The sequence below is a fragment of the Schistocerca nitens genome, chromosome 3 (genome assembly GCF_023898315.1).
Source record: "Schistocerca nitens isolate TAMUIC-IGC-003100 chromosome 3, iqSchNite1.1, whole genome shotgun sequence".
NCBI lineage: Eukaryota > Metazoa > Arthropoda > Insecta > Orthoptera > Acrididae > Schistocerca > Schistocerca nitens.
Genome location: NC_064616.1, coordinates 953,644,279 through 953,660,499, shown reverse-complemented (window position 1 = coordinate 953,660,499; position 16,221 = coordinate 953,644,279). Strand labels below are relative to the sequence as shown.

Below are 16,221 nucleotides of genomic sequence, written 5' to 3'. Positions count from 1 at the left end.
TGTGTGCTGTGCTACATTATAGATTTTGTACAGAGAAATGTTTAAATATGATATATCAATTGGAAGAAACCTGTACTATCTGCATATACACTGAGGCGCCACTGAAACTGATATAGGCATGCGTATTCAAATACAGAGATATGCAAAGAGGCAGAATACGGCGCTGCAGTCAGCAACGCCTCTGTAACACAACAAGTGTCTGGCGCAGATCATAGATCGGTTACTGTGGCCACAATGACAGGTTATCAAGATTTAAGTGAGTCTGAACGTGGTGTTACAGGCAGCACACGAGCGATGGGACACAGCAGCTCCGAGGTAACGATGAAATGATGATTTTCTCGTACTACTATTTAACGAGTGTGCCGGCCGCTGTTGCCGAGCGGTTCCCGGCGATTCAGTCCGGAACCGCGCTGCTGCTACGGTCGCAGGTTCAAATCCTGCCTCGGGCATGGATGTGTGTGCTGTCCTTAGGTTAGTTAGGGTTAAGTAGTTCTAATGCTAGAGGACTGATGACCTCAGATGTTAAGTTCCATAGTGTTTAGAGCCATTTGAACCATTTACCGAGGGTAACGTGAATATCAGTAATCCGGTAGAACATCAAATCTCCGACATCACTGCAGCCGGAAAAAAAATCCTGCAAGAACAGGACCAACGACGACTGAAGAGAATTGTTCGACGTGACAGAACTGCAACTCTTACGCAAACTGGTGCAGATTTCAATACTGGGCCATCAACAAGTGTCAGCGTGGTAACCATTGAAGGAAGCATCGTCGCTATTGGCTTTTGGACCCGAAGGCCCACTCGTGTACCCTTGATGACTGCATGGCACAAAGCTTTACTCAACGCCGACATAGGACTATTGATTAATGGAAACATGTTGCATGGTAGGACGAGTATCGTTTCAAATTCTATCTAGCGGATGGACGTTTACGGATATGGAGACAACCTCATGAATCTATGGACCCTGATGTCAGCATGGGAATGTTCAAGTTGGTGGATACTCTGTAATGGTGTGTGGCGTGTGCAGTTGGAGTGGTATGGGACCCCTGTTACGTCTAGATACGACTCTGACAGGTGACACGAACGTAATCATCCTGTCTAATCACCTGCATCTATTCATTTCCATTATGCCTTTTGACGGACTTGGGCAATTCCAGCAGGACAATGCGAAACCCCCACGTCCAGAATTGCTACAAAGTGGCTCCAGGAACACTCTTCTGAGCATAAAAACCTCCTCTGGCCACCAAACTCCCGAGACATAAACATAATTGTGCATGTTTGGAATGTCTTGCAACGTGCTGTTCAGAAGAGATCTTCACCCCCTCGTACTCTTACGAATTTATGGACACCCCTGCAGGATTCCTGGCGTCAGTTGCCTCCAACACTACTTCATACATTAGTCGAGTCCATGTCAGGTCGTGATGCGGCACTTCCGGCTGCTCGCTGATGCCCTAGTCCAGGAGCGGGCACGAATCCTGCTCATGTGCGGTGCACTTGCACGCGTGCAGTTAACAGGTGTTCCGCGTGCACACAGGGGCAAGCTGGCCACCCGCTTGTCTCCCATCCCCACCATACCTTCTGTCCGCTCCTTCCTCTGTAATGCGTTTTGTTTCCTAGCTTGCTTTATTGAGTGAATCAATAAGGTTAGTAGGAGTGCTTGAAAGAAATCATGGTTTGAAAGAGTACCTATTACCTACGATAAGTTTTATTTAATTATCACAGGTGGAGTTTACAATACGTTTAATAACTGGAACAAAATTTCTATATACAGACAAACACAAACAGTTGCGTAAATTTTCATCACTGATGTTTGCTCTTAACCAAGACTTATTAATTCTCAAATGGTTTTCCAACTCTCGCTATATTAAACGCAGTCTTATAACTTGCACATACCGCTGGGCTATTATTGTTGTCGTCCTGAAAACTTGAAAACAGTGCTCCATAAAATGTTAGATCAGTTAGATGAAAGACATGACGAGAGAAAGTCGCAGATCTCTCGTGACAACAGCAACTACGACAAATTCAAATGGCTCTGAGCACTATGGGACTTAACTGCTGTGGTCATCAGTCCCCTAGAACTTAGAACTACTTAAACCTAACTAACCTAAGGACATCACACACATCCATGCCCGAGGCAGGATTCGAACCTGCGACCATAGCGGTCGCGCGGTTCCAGACTGTAGTGCAGAGAACCGCTCGGCCACTCCGGCCGGCCAACTACGACAGATTCATCTGGTATCGTCAGATCGGTCTTCTTAAGCTCAGTCAATTCCCCATCCGCTCGGAATCCGACAATAAATTGTACTCGTCCTTGTGAAATTTATTATAATGGCCTTCAATACTAAACTTCCGTTGACCAGCGAGAATACTGCCACATATTAAACATTTCGAATTTTCACGCTTTTGCAACAAAGAAAAAATGATTCTCCCATTACTTTTTAAAAGACAGCAAATCTCCGCTTCTCCGTTTCTTGAAATACATCGTTCACTACATAGTGCTCGCTTCGCATCAACGTCTGCAGCTTAGCCTGGCACTACACTGCCGCAACCTGCCGGCTGTCGCCACAGCCCCGGTCGACGCCTGCACGCGAGCAGCACACGTGCAGCGCTGTGCGCTCATGAGCCGCGTGCAACGTTTGCCCGCCCCTGCCCTAGTCGGTATTATGCAAGTGTGGCAGTTTCTTTGCCTCCTCAGTCTAACATACAGAACAACAAATGGATGCATGAATGTGACCTGAAACGTATAATACTGAGGATTTTTAGCATGAATAGACGAAACATGATTGATGTATACCATTATTTTCACTTGTAATACCCGCCCGGATAGCCGTGCGCGTTAAGCACTGCTTCCGGGACGGGAACTTGCGCCAGTACCGGCACATTAACTACGAGAATTGGTGTGGCGGCCAATATGGTTGCGGTTTTTAGGCGGTGTCCCACATTCTACTATGGCTGGTTCAGAAATTCCGTCTCAGTTATACGATTCGCGAACACTTTGAACAGTTTCGCTCACTTCTACACGACTAATACTGCACACCTATAGCAGGGGTGCACATATTCCCTCCGTGGGTCTAATGGAGTGGCGACCGGAAGTGCATCCGGCCACTCCGTAAACTGACCATGCCAAATACGTTCACAGCCATGTCGACCCTGCGCCGATGTGGGACAAAGGCACAAGAAAGGGAAGAAATACATTCACATGATATCGACAGAATTTTTCTGATCTGTATGATAAACATAATTGTCCCAGCAACTGAGGAGAAGTGACTGCAGATATTAACAATACATCATAAACTATCGCAATTGTGGAACTGGAACTTGTGCAGCAGTCACGTAATCTTATTCCGGAAGGCTACACAAAATATCATGGAAATTGGTGTAAGGGAAATGATCCTCCTAATTCCCAGATCTGTGTGTGTGTGTGTGTGTGTGTGTGTGTGTGTGTGTGTGTGTGTGTGTGTGTGTGTGTGTGTAGTTTTTCGATCTGAAATTTGTTCACGTGCGCCACTGAGCGTGCCGAAAGCGAGCACAGCGACGGTGGATGACCACATCTCGTCTTGGTAACTCGTTCTGTAGGGCACCGGCCACTGAAAGCAGCAGGAATAATCTTATAGCCTCCTGATCATCCACGCATATTATTACGATATATTTAAGTGACTGCACGGATGTACCCAGGAAACAAATTGCTTGAGATGATCCGTAAATTGTTCATCCGCATGACCAGATTATTGAAATAGTATTCTGCTGGATACCTGAGCGTGGTGGAATCGGGGGAAGTGACGAAGCTGACACTGCAGTCTTGGAAGTTTCTGAGGGACCTACAATGTTATAAAATTGTTTTTGAAACATATACTTCAGAGAAACTCCTGCGGGTCGTTTGTTCAACGTTACGTTAGAAGGACATAAGCCACTTGGATTGAAGTGTTGGGAAATAAGCTGTGTTCTTAGTAACTAACTGTGCAGCCGTGGTGATCCCCTTCCCGTCAAGGATACAGGGTGAAGTGGCACTGACCCACCTCTGTAGATCTCTTGTGAAGAGTGACTTCTTGCTCCACACCAGTTTGTGCAGCTTGTGGCCCCTTTTCCTGCTGCTGCTGAGAAAAATGTGGTAAACGTTTTAAAGTTTTGTGAGTTGTGCAAACTCCAGCACAACCCATTAGGTAGAATCTTCCAATGTGTTGCAGAATGCCTGGTTCACCTGTTTGTGACTTAGCAGTCAACCGTCCATAATCATCTGCTGCAGCATCGTAATAGCTTCTCTTTGTGCTCTGTCCCCCCTTTTGTGCGAATTCTTAAGAAATTATAGGAAGCAAGCTGTCTCACGTAATAAATTCTAATAAATATTTTACATGTTCGTTGCAACATAATTTTTAACACTTTTAGTTATTGTTCACGACATTCGTCACCTAAGACGTCAGTATGGCCGCTAAACATCTCGATATTGTGCGCCCAAATAATTCTATCATCGTCATCATTATTCAAAAGTTTTCGACGCATATCGTCACTCAAGTTCGGACAGTTGCTGCCATCGGAGTATCAATATGAGAACAGAATATTTTTCGGTTCCTGAAGAAGAAGCAGAGGCGTGTGAAGGTGGCAGCGTGCTCGCTTCGGAATCAGCTTCGGGACGCCGTCTCAAAGGAACTGTAGCAGCACGAGAGTCGTAGAGAAGTCGGAAATTTCACAACTGTTGCAGGGCGACCGCATGGCAGTCCGACTTTTAACGCAGGCTCGAGAGGAGCAGCGTGCCGTGTTGTGAGAAACGTGACACCGGCGCTCATGTGGAAATAACTCGCCCCTGGCGCGAGCGGGCACAACTTAATCGTCACATAAAACAGCTTTCGAGCGTAATCCGTCCGTGATACGGCCTTTGTAGGGGGGCCGCGCTCGCCAGCTTTAGTCACCAGGCCCGGCGTAGAATAAATTCTCGCCGCGCGGCGTCGACAGCGATAATCTCGATTACTACGCGGCGACCTCCGCGCTGCCTTCATCACTCTGGCCGCTCGTCCCACACCTCTGCTACTAGGTCTCTTTTTATACACATCCTCGCAACATTTAAAAATTATTCTATAACCGCAATGTTCTTTCTAATGCGATATTAACACGGTGAACGTCTGTATGAACATCCACTTGGCATCAGAGTTCGTGGGCTAGTATCTAAAACTATTATCTAACAAGACTAGTTAACAATTTGACGACTGGATTATAGTTCTTTCTCAATTTACCACGAGTCGTCAAAGACGTGGTCATTAGAGACGGAGCTTGAGCATGTTTCATAAATTAGACAGCTGGCAGCAGCGTACGCACTTTTTAACAGTCAAGTTGGTTGCAATAAAATCTCGGCAAATATTCCTGTGGTTATACGGAATTCGACGTGACTCATAATTTCAACAGCTAATGGAAGGCTAAGTTCTAATACGCTGCCGGCCGTGGTAGCCGTGCGGTTCTAGGCGCTACAGTCTGGAACCACGTGACCGCTACGGTCGCAGGTTCGAATCCTGCCTCGAGCATGGATGTGTGTGATGTCCTTAGGTTAGTTAGGTTTAAGTAGTTCTAAGTTCTAGGGGACTTATAACCTCAGCAGTTGAGTCCCATAGTGCTCAGAGACATTTGAACCATTTTTTTTTTCTAATACACTGAGAAGCTCCAGCTTACTGATAGTGGCCTTGCAACTATGATGGTACTTGACTTTTAATCACGTCCCCTTACGCCAAGATTATTTACATGCGCTACTGAAAATCACTGTCGTATATTTGGCAGAATTTTCGCCGTAATACACTTTATTTTTAAAAGTTCATAAATTGGCCTTTTCATAGGAATCATTTCATTAAACTGCTGAATGACTACAGGGAAACGATGGCAGCAAAATTCCATACGTACGTATTGGGGCTTAAAAGCAGTCTATGGCGGAAACTGGTCGACTGCCTTCTCCACTGCCCATACTTACTTGAAACTATAAAATCAGAATCCCTATCTTTCAGATATATTGTACAGTTGACGAACTTATAAATATTCCGTTAGTTGTGTGTCCCATCTATGGGATTTCAGCCGAAGTGTAAAGTCTTCACCCAACAAAGATAAATTGCGAGACAGCTTACCACCAAAACAATTTCTGTTCATAATTACATTATGCTTCGAATGTAAAAGATATATATTTTTGTTGGATAATGCATAACTTATTTCAGTACATAATATAATTCAACTCTAAACCAATAACGAACATAGAGCAATGCGGATGGTGTCTAAGAGAGGCTTGGAAGTAAGTGCCACAATTCTTGTCAAGTTGGTCTCAGCGGTTATACGGTATAGAGAAGAGGACTGCGTGCTGAAAGATGTTTCCTGAATGCATCCCGGATTTTCTCAGTACGTCCCGGATAGGAAATTCAAACTGCCCACTCTGTGTACTGTATATTTTACTGTTTAATGTACACTCCTGGAAATTGAAATAAGAACACCGTGAATTCATTGTCCCAGGAAGGGGAAACTTTATTGACACATTCCTGGGGTCAGATACATCACATGATCACACTGACAGAACCACAGGCACATAGACACAGGCAACAGAGCATGCACAATGTCGGCACTAGTACAGTGTATATCCACCTTTCGCAGCAATGCAGGCTGCTATTCTCCCATGGAGACGATCGTAGAGATGCTGGATGTAGTCCTGTGGAACGGCTTGCCATGCCATTTCCACCTGGCGCCTCAGTTGGACCAGCGTTCGTGCTGGACGTGCAGACCGCGTGAGACGACGCTTCATCCAGTCCCAAACATGCTCAATGGGGGACAGATCCGGAGATCTTGCTGGCCAGGGTAGTTGACTTACACCTTCTAGAGCACGTTGGGTGCCACGGGATACATGCGGACGTGCATTGTCCTGTTGGAACAGCAAGTTCCCTTGCCGGTCTAGGAATGGTAGAACGATGGGTTCGATGACGGTTTGGATGTACCGTGCACTATTCAGTGTCCCCTCGACGATCACCAGTGGTGTACGGCCAGTGTAGGAGATCGCTCCCCACACCATGATGCCGGGTGTTGGCCCTGTGTGCCTCGGTCGTATGCAGTCCTGATTGTGGCGCTCACCTGCACGGCGCCAAACACGCATACGACCATCATTGGCACCAAGGTAGAAGCGACTCTCATCGCTGAAGACGACACGTCTCCATTCGTCCCTCCATTCACGCCTGTCGCGACACCACTGGAGGCGGGCTGCACGATGTTGGGGCGTGAGCGGAAGACGGCCTAACGGTGTGCGGGACCGTAGCCCAGCTTCATGGAGACGGTTAAGAATGGTCCTCGCCGATACCCCAGGAGCAACAGTGTCCCTAATTTGCTGGGAAGTGGCGGTGCGGTCCCCTACGGCACTGCGTAGGATCCTACGGTCTTGGCGTGCATCCGTGCGTCGCTGCGGTCCGGTCCCAGGTCGACGGGCACGTGCACCTTCCGCCGACCACTGGCGACAACATCGATGTACTGTGGAGACCTCACGCCCCACGTGTTGAGCAATTCGGCGGTACGTCCACCCGGCCTCCCGCATGCCCACTATACGCCCTCGCTCAAAGTCCGTCAACTGCACATACGGTTCACGTCCACGCTGTCGCGGCATGCTACCAGTGTTAAAGACTGCGATGGAGCTCCGTATGCCACGGCAAACTGGCTGACACTGACGGCGGCGGTGCACAAATGCTGCGCAGCTAGCGCCATTCGACGGCCAACACCGCGGTTCCTGGTGTGTCCGCTGTGCCGTGCGTGTGATCATTGCTTGTACAGCCCTCTCGCAGTGTCCGGAGCAAGTATGGTGGGTCTGACACACCGGTGTCAATGTGTTCTTTTTTCCATTTCCAGGAGTGTAGTTTTATCTAATACGAACTATTACACTGTAAAATGATAATCTTTTTTATCCTTGTGTTACAGTGAATACGTTCATAACGAATGCCTTCTCTGTAGGTCTGAGTTGTGACAGCCCCACGTGAAAGTCTGCGCGACCATCTAAACACGCAGCACCGGAGTCCAGCTATCCCGAAAACTCCTTTTCAGTGGAGCAGTACAGCGCATGTGATGTAGCGACGAGCGACGCGTGGCTTCTAGCTTCTCAAGCTTCTGCGTACAGTACTCTTTTACATCCAGCAGCGGTATACCTTTAATTTATCGATTTACGGTCCAGTCCCTTCGACTGCGTAACAACGAATGGTGGAACCCATACTTCGAAAATTTACCTTTTTTGGAATTGAACTCAGTTCCAAGAACTCTTTGCATTTGTGGACGGTTCTTCAATGCTGTGTGACTTTTTGGTTAAAGAATGGAGTTGTAGGAAATCAGAGGCATTCGCTTAACACTGTAACCGACCACTTTAGCCAGTATGATATTGTGACGGAGTTACTGACGCGCCGCATATTTCACCAAAGAATATAAGGGCACATGTAGAGGGCTACAATCTGCCACCTTATGTACCGAGTAATAAACGTATAAAATGTCGTCCATTCTGCATCATATGGTTTCGGCATAGATGTTTATTTGCAGACTTTGATAACGTAAATTGAAACTTTCGTTCTTGCTTTTTCTCATATGTACGATTTAACGCAGGTTGTTATTACAACACAAATACAGGATGACAATTATTGAACTATATGAACAAAAACTTGAATTACTTACAAACTACGGCGTGCACACACATTATTCAACGTGTAAACGTCACTACAGATATTCGGATTTGGGTTATGACATGTTCGATACGGCTGCCACGATTGGAGCTGATGTGGGGCAGACGAATAGCGAAATTCAGCATGATCCGCTGAAGTGTCGGAACATCGATGCTGTCGATGACTTCCTGCTTGGTTGGTTGGTTTGGGGGAGGGGACCCAACAGCAATGTCATTGGTCCCATCGCATTATGGAAGGATGGAGAAAGAAATCGGCTGTGCCTTTTCAAAGGAACCATCCCGGCCGGCATTTGCCTGAGCGATTTAGGGAAATCACGAAAAACCTAAATCAGAGTGGCCGCACGCTGGCTCGAACCAGTGTGTTAAAAACTGCGCTACCTCGCTCGGTGATGACATCCTGAATGGCTGTTTTAGCTCAGCAATGATTTGGGTTATTGCTGTACATCTTGTCTTTAATACCCACTGCAAGGAGTCACATGTCTTCAGATCCGGAGAATATGGCGGTGAATCGAGGCCCATGGTCTCTGGGTACCCCAGAACCAGAGTGCGATCCCGAAACTGCTCCACCAGGACATCAAAAACTCTCCTCCTTCGATGGGGTCGAGCCCCGTCTTTCATTAACAACACCTTAACGAGATCAGGGTAAATTTGGATAATGAAGATGAAATCATCTTCCAAAACCTTCACGTACCGTTCGATAGTCACCGTGTCATCAAGCAATATTGCTCCAATTATTCAGTGACTGGACACTGCACACCACACAGTCATCCGTTGAGGGTGAAGATACTTCTCGATCTCGAAATGTGGATTCTCAGTCCCCCATATGCGCCACTTTCGCTTATTGGCGAGCCCATCCAAATGAAATTGAGCTTCGTCACTAGACCAAATCATACATCCGCATACTAGTTCCAATAATGTCCCGCGGCCAAACGCGCAGTTTCAACGTCCTAACGCAAACCATTCAGAAATTGTGACGATTTTATTTCAAATATTTCAATAATTGTCACCCTGTAAATAATTTCAATTTCAGGAAGATTGGTTTCGATGTTTGAGCTTATGGGCGCTCAATGGCGAGGTTATCAGAGGTGATGTGACAAAAAAAAGTGCATCAACGAATTAAGTGTTGCCTATATACAAACGTGTAATGTCCTTTTCTCATTCTAATTTAGTACTTAAAGTAGCTTAGTACTCTCTGCTTCGCTCGCGTAGACTGTATGGTCTGTACGAATTTTTTTTGTTTTTCTTTAATCAAAATGGTTCAAATGGCTCTGAGCACTATGGGACTTAACATCTATGGTCATCAGTCCCCTAGAACTTAGAACTACTTAAACCTAACTAACCTAAGGACATCACACAACACCCAGTCATCACGAGGCAGAGAAAATCCCTGACCCCGCCGGGAATCGAACCCGGGACCCCGGGCGTGGGAAGCGAGAACGCTACCGCACGACCACGAGCTGCGGACCTTCTTTAATCAAATTTTTATGTTGTTCACAAATTTCAGCATCCTCTAAGCTTTTCACCCTAAATACGGTCATAGAAGCATGGTATTTGCCGAATGTTCTTCTGATCAAAAAGCGATTTTGGGAGACTTTTATTAATAATCCTTTTTGGGTTCTTGTGGTAGCATTTCCATACAAACTTCGTCACAAAACACTTTTTTTTTATATCTAACCGAGAACTGAAAAACCGGTTTTCATAGATTTATCTTTAAAATTTTCTTAACACAATGAAATACTTTCTCAAAAATTTTCATCCCCTGTTTTACACCCTCAGTGGTTGAATTTACAAAAATTCTGAAACACGGATTCTTTTATTTCTGCCGAGAAACCAAATACCAAATTTCATAGTTCTGGCTTCAAAGCTGCCTTAACACCGACGTATTTTCAAAGAGCCTTTGATGAGATATTTCAAACCCTTAGGAGCGTAATTTTGAACAGTCCCTTCTTAAATGATGCTTACTATATTCTACCAGCATGCTTTCCTAATTTCAAGTTCTATCCTTAGTTGTTTGGGCTGCACGATGATGATTCAATGAATTATATTTCAAAAACTGCTGGAACACCTATTTCTTTATTTCTGGTCGAGAAACCAAATATCGTTTCTCATAGTTTTGCCTTCCAAATTGTCTTAATAGTGACATCTTTTTTTAAGAAAAACCTTTCCTCCCCTGTTTCACCCCTCTAGAGGTTTGGAAAAAGTCACTTCATAAAAGACGCCTGCAGTACAAAATCAACACTTTCTGCAAATTTCAGGTTTATACCCTTAGTGGTTTGGGCTGGGCGATGGTGAGTCAGTGAATGAGTATGTTAGTTGGGAAATTGCCTTCTGTATATAGAGATTTTTGAGTTCTGCAGTGACGGGATACTTGGGCAATACTAAGAAAAAAGAGGTATGTGTAGCGGCACTACCGTTTGGGATAGGAAAACTGAGTTTTGGAGCGCCCAAGTTACGGCCAGGAGCGGGTCTGTTGACTGTAAGTTACGCTACCAGCGGTTGCCAAGTAGAATGGAGGTCACAGGGCTGTAGACCTGCTAAAAAGAGCAAACGCAGCAGTTGCATGGCGCAAGTTACAGGCGGAGGGGTCCCACTGCCTACCTAGGTGTTATGAGTACGTGACTTTGATCACTGCGTTAGCAAAACAGAGGCGCACAGCCGCATATAAATAGGTGTGGGTTTTTATGGGATTGATTCAAGTGTGGCAGCTCTCCTGGACGGCAGGGCGTGTCACACCACCAGCTACACGCAGCAGCGGATGGGACGCCAGCGTTCCAGCCCACAACGGGTCGCTGGTTCGACCCTCTGAGGCCGATGCAGGGTCCTAGGTAGCCAGCCAGTGGCGGGTCACTCTATGGCTCACTACCGAGGGCAGTCTTCTGATCTCCAACACGCACCGGTGACATCCGAGGCGAGGGTCGCAGATTCAGCTGCGGTTAGCGCCTGCTTGTTGTTGTTGCTGCGATCTCAGCCATGCCGGCGAGAAGGACGCAGCTGGCCGCCTGCCGCTCACACTGAGTGGCACTGAGTCGGCAGACCGCCAAGTCAACTGCCGGCATCCTGACGACACCGCAACTCTGCTGGCGTACAAGGCTGGCATGACACAGCATTGTATTGCACGGGCCTCTGGGGTGCTTCCTCAGCATTGTGGGGCCCTGTGACGCAGACCGAGGTGTACGAGGGGACTGTAGTTGGAAACAATAAATCACTTGGAAAGTTGGGACAGGTCTTAATACGTTGCCTTCTACCTCTTCCTGGTACATTTCGTCATCCTGATACATTTGGTGACAGAAGTTGCCACAACATTTGGTGTCAGAATAGCAGACGTCGTCTGTCCAGTGCGACGTTTGAGCCCGTTGGCCCCATCACGGTCACAAGATGTGGTGAGTTTTGACCAGTTTTCTTTTGAGTGTTGGACACTTTATTTTTTGCTTATGTACTGAGTATGGCCTACCAGGAGCCACATTTTAGATCTTTTGCGCAGGCTTATTATTTTCTTTTATCAGAATTAGTGTTAGTGTATTCGGGGCAGTAAGATTTCTTTTCTTTTTTTTTCGTGGCATTTACTTACTTTTGTATTGGTTTGAGTATGATGTTACCAAGTATGAAGATACTGAGGTGTAGGAAGTCGGGTTATTTTAGTACTTAAATGTTTCGTTTTGGGACTAACTGGGAACGAAAGCAACACAATGGCAGAGTCGGGGACGCGAGGTATGTCAGAACCGGAAGCGGTACGGATTTTATTTGAAAAAGTGGCACAAGTGGCAGCAGACAATACGTAGTTGAGAAATCAATTAACATCTAGAAGTGAGAGGGAAACCGCATCTGATCAGTCGTTGTTGCCTAGGGTGCAGGAGATTGATCCAGCTGCCGCGAGTTTGATCATTCCGTTTTCTGGCAAGGCATCTGAGGATGTGCGTTCGTTTGTGGAGGACTTGGAGGCTTCAGCGGTGATGAATGGTTGGTCTGATGAGCAGTTGTTACATATAGCCATGATTTGATTAACAGATGAAGCGAAAACATATGTAAGGTGTTCTCAGGCCTTAAGGAAGGCAGGACAGTTCAGGCAGTTAAAGAAAGGGCTTTTACAATGGTACAAAAAACAGAATAGCGCTCGGTACTTTACATAGAGGTTAAGTACAATGTCAAAGAGACAGCGGGAGACGATGGAGAAATTTCCGGACAGGATAACGGAAAATAATGAATATACGTACAAACTGGGTCAGAGCGATGAAGCGAATAGTGTTCTGTTGCAGGAGGCTGAGCAAAGGGCACTTGATGTTTTTCTTTTGAGAGGGTTACCGGCGCATATGTAACGGAAAGTGCGTGAAGGGACTCCGAAAGATTTGTACTCGTCTTACTACCGTGCCTTCTACCTCTTCCCGCTACATTTTGTCATCCTGATACATTCGGTGGCAGAGGCTATCACTTCACAGTCAACACACAAGTCTGACAAAAATAACACATTATTCCGTCAACAGCTTGCAGAAAATATCAGGACGAGCTTCTTGCAGCACCTTTTTATTACCTTTTCAGCTTTCATCTAACAATGGGTTCTCAGTGTACGAAATAATTAACAGAGTTAGTGAAAAAACGATTCGCTTCTTTTTCGTGTCTTCAGCAATAAAGTAACTGTTTAATTTCGTACAAATATTTTTATACGGTCAAGTCGACTGTAGGTTGTTGTCGCAGTTTGTTGTACTTCTTAATTATCTATTCTCTTTTTTGTGTTGGATGTTACATCAAACGAAACTGTTCTCAGCAATCCTATAGAATTTTGACGCCCTTAAACGTGACAAAAGAAGAAGGAATACGTGTTGTTAGAACACATGTGAACCATGTACATTTTGCTAATGAAACCATTCTGCTTGCCTCTAGTGTTCATTAACCATTGAAGGTGGAAGTAAAGGGAGCAAGTCTAAAAGAAAGCTGGAAAATCGCTTATAATAACAGCAATGCAGGAGAAAGTAAGAAAACGAAGTTATGCATGTAACTCAGGAGGTTTTGTATTCAGGCTAGTTGAGTGCGACGATAAGAAAACAAAAAGGAGAGTAAAATAGGCCAGAATTAGTTTCTGGATTCAAACGTTTGTAAGAATAACCACTCATTTGTCTGAATATGAGTATTTACAGTCAGCATACATTACTAGTTCTGATTATGTTTGTGACAAATTGAAAAACTGACTTCTCTCACAGAACGATGGCCAGGAAATGAAGAAAGGCAAACGAATGGTAGATGGACCGACATCGTTCCTTATTGCATCCAGAGTGAAAAAAAAAAGAGCGTGACTGTGGCCTGGGATAAGGTAAACAGATGACATGCACGAGGCCCCATGATGCATACAGAAGAGTGTTGTAAATCATGGTAAAGTCTAGGGCGGACTTTTATCCAGTTGTGTATAACAGATAGGTAATTATGGTGATTATGTTTCTTACTTCTTGTTCCATGTTGGAATGTATATCCTCTCTCTCGACGTTCGACCTCAACTTACTTCAAACGAACTTGGAGCAGACCTTTTTAAGAAGTGGCGTTCTTGGCTTACATAGTGAGGAGTAATTAAAAACGCCAGTGACCGTTCTGGCGACAGTTGTGACGAAGAAAAAAGAAAATGGTGTATGCCAGCATATGTTTCTGTAACGCTTAACGAACAAATATTACTTCAGTACAGCAAGACATTAATCACTTCGACGTATGTCGCGACAAAAAATACACTACAAAAATTTTTCGCGGAAAAGAAACACAAAATAAAATTAAATAAAAGTCAGATGCTTAACTGATACGCCTTTGTAAACACAGCATAGTATTGCCCAAGAAATTACCTACCTGGTTTTACTCTGAAATAATTAAAGGGAAACCTTTCTTTGGGTAGGTGCACTACCCTAAATCTTCACTACGGCTTCGCAACACTCCGCCCTGTGCATCACCGTAGTCCAGAGTAGGAGGAAGACGTCGCAGAGTTAATCATCCTGAGTGGCAGCGGTCGACGCGTAATCGCACCACGGGAACAGTTTGGAAGGCAGCCCAACCTGCGAGGGTTTGTATCACTCTGCACGTCCTCTGCTTGACGTATTCCTTCACTCGCAGCCATAAACAACCTAAGATGGCTGTTTATCGTCAAAGTTTCTAGATTTCATTGTGTCTTAAAAATGGCGTACGAGTTGAAATAAACCTACAGCGGTTAAGGTGGTGAATGACACACCGATGACTACCCAGTAGAGTTACGTAACACTTTAAATTAGTGAAAGTAGGAAGTTTTGTGGATGATCGCGTAAGATTACTATTACCGAAATTTCAGTAGGATCCTAATTTGTATTCAATGCAATAAGATGCATATCTTTCTATATTTATCACAACACACAATGTGATCAGCTGTTCACATGCCCGCTGAAAAGAGCTCCTTGTTTCAGAATTCCTAATACAAACATTTCAACACCTTGTTCTTAACGGGCCGGAGTTGTCAAATGTAACAGGAACTTTGAAAGAACCACAACCGAGTTTTACAAGAGTGTTATCGTTCACGTCACACATGAATGATCTGGTGGATGCGTAGGAACCTCTGTGAACCTGTTTACGGATGACCATATTGTACATAATAATGTTGCAACTGTTCTCAACCCTATATATATATATCCTCGAACCTACACTAGCAGCCATAGACAAGGTAAAATGGCTGTTCTTCGTCAAAGTTTCTAGATTTCATTTTTCATTGTGTCTTGACAACGTCGTATGTGTTGAAATGAACCTATAGTGGTTAAGGTGGTGAATGACGCGCTGGTGATTATCCTGTAGAGCTACGTACCACTTTAAATTAGTGGTAGTAAGAAGTCTCACTGAAGACTCGGCTGCATAAAATGAAGAGGGCATACGGCAGAACAAAAAGCATATACAATAAGAAATGTACTCCGATTCAAAGAAAGATCTGGCACAACACAGTAATCAAGCCTGAAATACCGTATGCAAGGGAGACGCAAACACTCTATACGAAAAGCGAGATGAAAAGAATACTGAAGGAAGAAACGGAAAAACATGAGAAAAATTCTCGACCCAGAGCTGACAGAAGAAGGATACAAATTACACTCAAGGAAAACCACAGAGAAGATGTCAAAGCTAGCAGCAGATGTCAGTAAAACAAAATTTAAAGTTCTGTGGGCACATCAACAGGCTACCACCAACAAGATTCACCAACAGAATTCTGGCATACATACAAGGGATGAAGTTTACAATACCATGGATCGCACAAGTCAAACTTGACGTGAAAAAGCACAGACTGAACCAACAGAAACTGAGGACAGAAAAATATATAGAGACAAGACATAAAAGTGATATGTTAGATGAGAAAATGAAGTCCAAAGAAACCAGTAACAAAGTGGACTGAGGATAGAAAGAGACTCCAAGGAGGAAACGTAAGAGAATCGTAGAAGATCAGAAAGAATGCTCAAATGAGGCATCCTACAAGAATTCGACGGAAATAATAATCTCATAATACATGTTCCACATCTTCTCATAAACCACTGGACCGATATCAGCCGAGCTTGGTCGCATATCACTTACTGACTGTAAATAAT

At 44.9% G+C, this 16,221-nt stretch overlaps 1 protein-coding gene across 1 annotated transcript in view; it reads left to right on the top strand.

Annotated features, from left to right (window-relative positions):
- LOC126249028 (uncharacterized) overlaps positions 1-16,221 on the top strand; it is a 1,135,715-nt gene that overhangs the window by 122,337 nt on the left and 997,157 nt on the right. The window lies entirely within an intron of this gene.